Below are 9,787 nucleotides of genomic sequence, written 5' to 3'. Positions count from 1 at the left end.
ATTTAGTTGGTCTATTTTAAATATATGTGTTTAAAAATATTGTAATATAATAATTATCATTATATTATCTTTTAGACTTATGAACATATGGGAATATATTTTTCAGTATAAACTAATCAGGACTTCCTGGTTTCTGGATAGTGCTACACGGGACAAGTGGAGAGTATATTTCTTCACAGACTGCTGAATAGCGTCCATAGCAACAGGTTGCTTAGTTCGGCCTTCAGGCGTCTGTGTCATCTGTTTTTTCTAATACGCATTATTACTCCTACGCTAGTGATGTCATCCACGTCGCACTTCCGGAAACTTGGAATCCACACCCACCAGGTGACCAGTATCGGTGCCTCCAGCGGTATTTAAAGTTTACCTGTTACCGCTGCACATATACCTCTGAGGAAGAAGGGAGTTTATTCAATATTACCCTTTGAAATGCGTAAGGTTAAGGTTATAGAGGCTGTATACCTCTTTTTATCTAGAGTGTTCTTTTGGATCTTGGGTTTCGTTATATGGACCATTTGCTGCTGTTTTTGCTAAATTTTTTCACCTTTATTTCATGCTGTTTTTATACCTCCTAATAGTGAGGATTTCGAATGTGAGTGGGATTACCACATGTGTTTATTATATTTAATTTCTATAAACAGTGTAACACTATGAGACATTTTTTGGTTCTCTCTCTTTTAGGTCTGTGTTGAGAGATTCATCATAACTACTATTGTATTAGGTTACATATGTATTGATATTAATTTTGTATATAGTATGTTTTGTATAGCGCCATCCCGCTTCTTTCTGTGCTTTTATTTGTGTGTTTGAGAGGTTTGAGGGACCTCTCTTTTATTAAGGACAGGTAGCTATCATCTGAAACTATTTCCACATTTTTTTCTTTTAGTATTAGGTGTGAATTCATCTATTTATCTAGGTTTCCCTGTAAGAAGCGCTAGTGGGGCTTGTCAGTGGATTTATCCCATGACATTCTATTTGTTCTGAGATATATATATATATACATATGCATTTGCATTTTTACTGGGAACACACAGTTCACATAGACCGCAATGTAAAGGCACTTTTCAGTGCCGTTTTTTTTATCACCCCACACCCACTAACTTTAGCCCCCAAAAACTGGTGCAGTTATTTTATTAAAAAATAAAAATGCTACAACTGTACTGTTCCTCTAAATGATTACTAACTGTCAGCCTTAGCTTGCATACAAAAAGTTGGTTTGAACAGCACAAGAACAATGGGAGCCTCGTTCTCATGCTGTGCAAAGTGGGATAAATTGCACAGAGATGGCAGCAAATTGTAAATATATATGTATATGAATATATGCATAAATATTTCTGTGTTAATATGTGTATATACACATATTAACACATCAATATATATGTAAATAAGCATATATATTTACTGGGAACACACAGTTCCCATAGACCGCAATGTAAAGGTACTTTTCAGTGCAGTTTTTTACCTAACACCCCACACCCACTTTAGCCCGCAAAAACTGCCTGGTGTAGTTATTTATTTATTTTTTTAAATTATGTTTTCTTTTTATTTTCAATTCAAGACATAAGGTGAACAAATAGAAAAAACAATACATAACAGTTTACCGTGATATCTTAACATAGAGAAAATTTTCCCAAAAGATTGGAGCCAAGTGAAAAATATCATAACGTTTGTTATGGGGATTGTCCTTATTATAGGGTTGTACCATAATCCAATGTTCTTTAAGTTTGTACATCTTGTGCTGTGGCATTAGAGCACCCTTGGATAGGAAGAGTAAGAGATCAGCGTATTTAAAGGCGCTCCTGTGGTATCAAAGATAGGACTAATGGTTTCCTTGCACGATGGGGGTATTGACAATTATTCCCCAGGACAAAGTGTTCCATCGATATGTATTAAGTGCGGTAAACTTATCTCAAAAAATAACACTTAACATAAATTAAGGAAGGAAAAAGGAAAAGAGATAGAAAAGGGAAGAAAAGTATAGAATGAAAAGATAGAAGGAGAGTATAAGGACAGTAGTGGCCTCTCTTAACGCTTATGTGTAGGGTAGCTAGTCTAGCTTCTTTATACCATCTGATATCATGCATTTACCATCTCCACTGGACTGGGATTGATATTTCTGCTGAACATACCACACATGGACCATTACAAGTTGTGTTAAGTAGAAGTGGAAATGTCTCAGTAGGGGAGGGTGGGTTTGGATCGCTGTGTACGATTTTGGAGGGAAGTTATATGTTGATTTAAATCTACTAAGCAGCCAGTGTGAAAGTTTCCCATAGAAAGAGCATATCCTGGTATAAGGCTATTTGGCCTAATTTAAGGTAGTATAGTCTTTCCAAGAGGAGGTTTCTTTGAACTAGAGCTATCCATTCTTGGATAGAGGGTGTCGACACAGATTTCCATTTTTTAGGGATTAACTGGTTTGCAGCGTTTAACATTAATTGATAGAGGTGTTTTCTTATTTTACAGGTGATGTCAGGAGGTTGACATAGTAAGATTAGTTCTGGAGAGGGTGATATATTTGTACTTAATATTTTGTTCATATTTTTAAAAATTCGTGACCAATAAGGCTTTATATGTTCGCAATCCCACCAAATGTGGGTAATGTGTCCCTCTTGTGTGCAGCATCTCCAGCAGAGTTTTGACGCATTTTTGTATATGGATTTTATCCGAGCAGGTGTTAAGTTTTAATTTTGGTCTCTTTGGCTAGTGTTGAATGAGCAGAATGTGTTAGTGTGGCGAATCTGCGTGCCCAAGTTTTGGGAGCAGTGTTAGTCTTAAGCTCTAAGTCCCATCTTTTTGTATAGGAAGGGAGAAGGGGGAAAGTATCATGTAGAATTAGTTTATGAAGTTTTGAGATTGTTCCTGGTGTATCTTCTGAAGATTGACATATTTGTTCAAAGGGGGTGAGGGACCTTGTTAGATCTTTTATACATTTGTGTGTTGATATGTAATGTCTCACTTGATGTAGTCTAAACCAAGAGGATAGAAATGGATGGTTTAAGGAGTCTAATTGGTTATTAGTTTTGAGTTTGTGGGTATTATCTGTCATGAGGTGAATAGGGAGGGAATTGGTATGTGTTGAGGAGTAGGGGGGTAATTGGTTAAGGCCCGGGGGAAATTCCGGGTTATTTAGGAGCGTGGTAAGGGGAGAGTATCTGGAAGATATTTTGTTCGGTGTTTTGCTAATTTGTCTCCAATCTGCCCATGTCTCATTTGTTATAGATGAGGCTGAAATAGTGTACTTATTGAAAAATTCAGGGTTCCAGCAAATCTCATCTAATTTATGAGATAGGGATAAGGTATTTTCTATTTGAACCCATTGTTTGGAATATGGGCCATTGAGCTTGCACCAGTCGGAGATTCTTTGTAACGAAATAGCAAGTTTATAGGAGCGAAGATGTGGGACTCCCAGTCCCCCATCTTTAGGGAGTTTATACAGCGTGGTTTTATTAATTCTAGGGGGCCTGCATTTCCAGATATAGTCGTTTATAATTTTTTGTAGTGTGTCTAGGTCTTTCTGAGTGTCTGGGATAGGGAGAGTTTGAAGAGTATATAGGACTTTTGGCAGTAAAGTCATTTTTGCCGCATGTATTCTGCCTAGCCAAGATATATTTTTGGGTAGCCAAGTTGAAGTAAGGGTTTTAAACTCTGAGATTAAGGTGCCATAATTTTGCAAGCGCAGATCTGCTATATTGGGGGTAATGCGGAGACCTAGGTATTTCAGAAATTTTGTCTGTAGTTTGAGGGGGCAGGATATCTTCAGTTCGTCTAATGATTGATTGGATATATTGATAGGGAGATATTCAGATTTTGTCACATTGATCTGGAAGTTGGAAACAGTCCCATATAAGTCTAGTTCTGAAATAGTAGCTCTAAGGGAGGGAAGCGGATTTGTGAGAGTCAGGAGTATGTCATCCGCGAAGATGGCTAATTTGTGGGTGTGGTCGCCAACATCTATCCCGTGAATCTGGTCATTGTGCCTTATTTTGGTAGCTAGCAGTTCCAGAGCTAGAATAAATAAGAGTGGGGATAATGGGCATCCCTGTCTAGATCCATTCCTAATTTCGAAGGGGTTTGAAAGCGTACCATTAATTCTGATTTGGGCTGTAGGATTAGAGTAGAGGGCCATTATTTTTTGGATAAAGGAGTCTGGGAATTTGTAAGGTCTTAGGGTTTCTTGTAGGTAGGTCCAGTCAAGTCTGTCGAATGCCTTTTCGGCGTCAGTCGATAAGAAAACAATCAGTGATTTGTTTGTCGAAATGTACTCTAGAAGATTGAGAATTTTGACTGTGTTGTCTTTAGCTTCTCTACGCGGCACAAAACCCACCTGGTCCTGGTGGATTATGGTCGGTAAAATTGTATTAAGACGGGAGGCTAGAATCTTAGCGTAGAGTTTTAAATCTATATTGAGTAAGGAGATATTGGCCTGGAGTGTATTGTCTGGGAAGGGATGTGAGTCATTGATATGGTTAAATAAGTCTGTTAGATGGGGGATTAGTAAGTTTGCAAATATTTTGTAGTAGAAACCTGTGAAGCCATCTGGGCCAGGGGCTTTATTTTGTTTAAGTTGCCGTATTGCATCTTTTACTTCCGCGGGGGAGATGGGTTTTTCCAGTAATTCTCCTTGCTCCTGGGTCAATTGTTTGATCGGGATATTTTTAAGGTATTGAGAGCATAGATGGCGGTGTTTTTGGGTGTCTCTACCCGGGAATAGGTTGTACAGTTTATGGTAGAATGTTTGGAATTCGTTTGCTATAGAATGGGTATCTTCTATGTGTTTGCCTTTAGGTGATTTTATATAGTGTATATAGGTTTTCTGTTGTTGTTTTTTTAGAGCTTTTGCTAGATATTTCCCTGGTTTGTTGCCCTCTTTATAGTAGGTTTGTTGGAGAAAAAGCAATTGTCTTTGCGCCTTGATGTGAAGAATGGAGTTTAATTTATCTCTCTTTGCTTTGAGTTCCTCTAGGATCGCATTATCTAGGGGGTTAACTTTGTGTGCGTAGTCTAGGTTAGATATTTCAGAGGAAAGGCATTCAATCTCTATTCTGTTTTTCTTTTTGATTTGTGCTTTTGCTTTTATGAATTCTCCCCTAATAGTGCATTTATTGGCTTCCCAAAGGGATGTAATGTTCATATCTGGTGTGGCGTTAAGCGCAAAATATTCTATAATATGATTTGTAAAATGCTTGTTCTGAGTTGGATCTAATAAGATAGAGTCATCAAGTCTCCACTGAAAGGACCTAATGGGAGCTGACGGCCATTTAAAATGGCATGAGACAAGGGAATGATCAGACCAGTAAGTGTGTTTTATCTGCGATTGTTTGGAGTGGGATAGCAGTAGATGGTCAACTAATATGTAATCTAATCTAGAGTAATTGCGTTTGGGGTGGGAGAAGAAGGTGTAATCGCGTTTTTGAGGGTTGAAATATCTCCACACGTCATGTAGGCCTAGGGATTTAAATTTCCACCAAATCTTGGAGAGGTTTGGGGTTTTGGTTCTAGATTCTGGGTTTGAACAGTCAATTCTGGGGTCTAAAAGGAATTTGAGGTCCCCCGCAACTATAAGGGAGCCTTTTAATTCCTTCACGATGAAGTCTGAAATGGAGTTCACAAATCTGTCTTGTTTGGAATTAGGGGCATATACGTTAACTAAGGTTACCGGTTTTCCAAATAGCAAGCCTTTAAGGCAAATATATCTACCTTCTTTGTCTGAAATGCACCGTGTCTTAGTAAAAGGGATAGACTTGTGGATGAGGATACTGACTCCATTGATTTTCTTGCTAGGGTTTGTGCTATGAAAGTGATGTGGGTAATGTGGGGAGAAATATTTGGGGATGTTCTTAGATTTGAAGTGCGTCTCTTGAAGCATCAGTATGTGTCCCCCTTTTTTCTTAAGATCATTGATAGCCATTCTTCTTTTATGGGGGCAATTTAGTCCTTTAGCGTTTTGCGTGAAAATAATTAAATCATGTGATGTATGATTACTCATTTTGTGTGTATGAGAAGGGTTGTTTTATTTTGAAGTATGGAAGTATGTCTGGTGGGATGGATTTTGCGTGTGCTAGGAGTCTGAGGTATGAGAGGAAAGAAAAGAAGAAGATTGAAGGAATTAGGGGAAGAGAAATAGATATTGAAAAATGAAAGAAACAAAATACAGTTAGTACATTAAGTACATAAAACATTCCTATGATGAGGAGAAAGTCTCCCAACTGTATGAGAACAATTAAACATTATTGCTAACGACAAATAGGCAACATATTGTAAGTAACAAATGTATCAGTATACACTAAGTGGATTTATGAACAACTTGTGGGGGAAAATTTAGGAACAAGGGATCAAGTCCCGAACTATTGTGAGAAAATCTTCATCAGGAAAAAACAGTAACTCCCCTGGGTATTTTTGATAACCATAGCAATGTAATACAAAGGTGATATTTAAAGGTCTGAGTAACCTCAATATGTCAATGTCAGCCTACTTCACCTCTAGGAGACATCTGGGGTTGAGCTGGTTTCTGCAGCCTTTTTTGACGGACTGGGATCCACTCCTTCCTCTGCGCAAGGGGTGGGGACTTCGTGGCTGAGTGGTCTTTGTTGTGGGTAGGAGGGCACTCATTCAGCTGTGGTGGTTTGATGTCTAGTTCTTTGTAGATAGATGAGATGTCGTTTATGGAAGAGCAAGACATGCGTCTACCCCTCCAGAGTATTATCAGATGAAAGGGAAAGCCCCATCTGTAAGGGATGTTTCTTTTCCTTAGAAGCGTTGTTAACGGCTTAAGATCCCTTCTCTTGGAAAGTGTCCTTTGAGATAGATCAGCATACATCTGGATCTCCACATTCTCGTGTGTGAGGGGTTTTGCTCTCTAGCAAGTTTCATTAATTCTTCTTTTACTTGGTAATTGGTGATTCTAACTATAACATCCCTCGGTGGTTGGTCAGCTTGTGGTTTAGGGGGCGAAGGGCTCTGTGAGCCCTGTCAATCTCAATTTTTTTTGGTATTTCTTCCTTTTTCAGGGCATTGAAAAAAGTTTGAAGGTATTGTTCGAGATCTGGTGTAGCAATTCTTCAGGTATACCTCTCAGTCTGATGTTATGGCGTCTGCTGCGGTTTTCTACATTGTCCAGCTTGTCCTCTAGCTCTGAGATGTTTACGCCCTGACGTTGAATAGTATTATGGAGCTCTGAAATGGCTTCTGCTTGGGCATCTTGTGTGTTTTCGAGTGTTTCTACCTTTTGCCCTATTTCTGAGATATCTTTCTTTAAGTCTGAAATTTCTTCTTTTATACATTGCTTGACTTGAATTATTAGTGATGAAAAGTCTTTTTTTGAAGGGATAGAATTAAAAAGCGCTGTTGGTATAGTGATATTCTCAGCAGGATGTTCACCTTTAGAATCAGATGAGCTTTGACATGAGGGTGGATCAGGGGGGTCTAATTCGTCTGCGGTATTGGTTTTAGCTTCCAGGGTCTTAAAAAACGTATTCACAGTGTGAGATGTAGTTTTCAGCTGCTTGCTGATTTTATTTTGCTTGTTGCCTTTTTTTGGCGACATTTTGGCTATAGCTGAGAGAGACATGTGTCACCAGTTAGTGCCAAGTAAGAGGTGAGAGAAGTCCCTAGGATCTGTGTCTTTGGTGGCGCCTCTTATAACATATGTAGATAGATTGCAGAGTGATCCCTGTTAAGATAGATGAGGACACGCCCAGAGCCCTCTACCACCAATATCTTAGTAGGTTATAGCTTATGTACATATTGAGGTACTTGAAATCTTGCCCCTCTATTTTTGAGTCACAGTTCTGTGTTAGATAAGCATGCTGGGATTATTGCAGCGGCCTCCGGTATTACTTTATAGGGGATAGATGTATGTAATAAGCACTGGCCTGTAATGTATATATAGTCTCATTACTGAGTAACTGTTCATGAATCTGACCAGCAAAAAACGTTTTTACTGCCGCGCCACAAGACAGTGCCAAGTGCCTCTGATATTATTGTAAGCTGCGTGTACAACTTTAGGGTAGGCTGCGGCCTACCGCGGGGCTCACCTCAGCTTCAGCGGGTCGGATCCCGACACCCAGCGTCTCTTCTCTGCTCCAGGAGCTCACGATCTGATCCGGTCACACAGTATGTATTGTTTGGATACTCCGGTGCAGCGTTATTTATCCTTGATGTGCAGGCGGTTGTGTGGAGGTCGCGGTAATGCAGAACATTACAGAAGGTGTTCTTGTGCTGTAGATTTTGAAATAACCAGCTCCGGGGTATAGAGCCTCAAGATAGAGGGATTAGTCACTCAGTGTAATCGTTAAACAGGCTAAGGCATGAGCCTAATTCGTCCTCATACAGATAGGGCTGAGGAGCTCTAGAAGAAAGCAGCCATCTCCTAGGCTGGCTAGCTCCGCCCTCCCTGGTGTAGTTATTTTATTAAAAAATAAAAATGCTACAATTTTTAATAAAATACACAACACTGATTTTGGGGGCATTTAGAGCAAATTTATAAAATTAACTCGAGATCTGATCTCTGGTTAATGTTATAAGTGCTAATTGCTACTGCATGCTCGCGGTAGCAATAACCAGCCACTTGTAATGGCTGATTTTTATCATGCTCACGCAAATAGGCAAATTTGCCCGTTTGCAGGGGTGCAATAAATTAGCGCTCAACTTGTAATCTAGCTATATATATATATATATGTATATATATATATTAAACACTCTCTTTTAGATGGAACAAAGAAAATCACGTGTGGATCATTTGCCTTTAAAGGGCCACTGTAAGTAAATATTTTCTATGCCTGTTACTAACTAACTACCCCAAATACGCTTTTTATCAATAGCATTTCATTAACATATCTCTGCCGTATATCAGAAATCTTGTCTGCAAATTTAATTGATTTCCAAACCCACTCCGTGGGTATCCTTTGCTCTGTACCAATCCGTTTACAATACCTAGGTTTCAAAATGGCGCTATAAACACAGTTATTGGTTTAAGTATTTTGAACATGCAGTGCTGAAAATAGTGGGCAGGATAACGTGACATCATCGGCGAATAAAAGATATAACTTTTAGAACGTTATGAAACTTCGTTTTGGAGAAAATATAGGTCAGTAGGTTTTAATTAATGTTTATTAACTTTAATATGTTAGTTGTTTAGCTTAAAAATTATAACAGAAAGTAATCCTTTAAGCAATGATAAAAATAAAGTAAACACAGAAGAGATCAATCTTTATGGCTCAATAATAAAGAGTGTCAGGATCACTTCATAACAATATTTTCTAATCAGCACACATGCCTTTAGCATCAGTAGATTAAAATCTCCATAGCTCATATCGGCAAAGGTGCTAATCAATGCAGTTTAATGAACTCATAACATTTATGTCTGTCGTGCTTTATAAAAGGTTACTAAATATTTCTTTAAAACTTATTTTACAATATATTATCTTTAGATACAGAACCTTAATAGTTAATATGTCCTTAAAATATCTACAATTCCCTTCTGTAAAAGTTGTTTTTGTCTACAAAATGTTCTTAATGCACCCAATTTGTTCAGTGCTTTTGTTAAGTTAGTACTGCCGAACTGCATTAAAATTGTAAAATGGTTCATTAACCTATGAAACGGGTTTTCAGCAGCGTGTGTTATTTAATTATCTTTTCTCAATCACAGCAAAAAAAAAAAAAAAATCTGCTTTGTTTTTTTTCCGCTGGTTTGCAAGCAGTGAATGTCATATGAAATATCATTTAATTATTGATGGCTATACAGTTTCTTGTCTCTTATCCGCAAAAATGAGGCAAATCTCTATAC

This window comes from Bombina bombina, chromosome 2 (genome assembly GCF_027579735.1).
Source record: "Bombina bombina isolate aBomBom1 chromosome 2, aBomBom1.pri, whole genome shotgun sequence".
Lineage (NCBI taxonomy): Eukaryota > Metazoa > Chordata > Amphibia > Anura > Bombinatoridae > Bombina > Bombina bombina.
Note: the sequence above shows the minus strand (reverse complement) of the source record.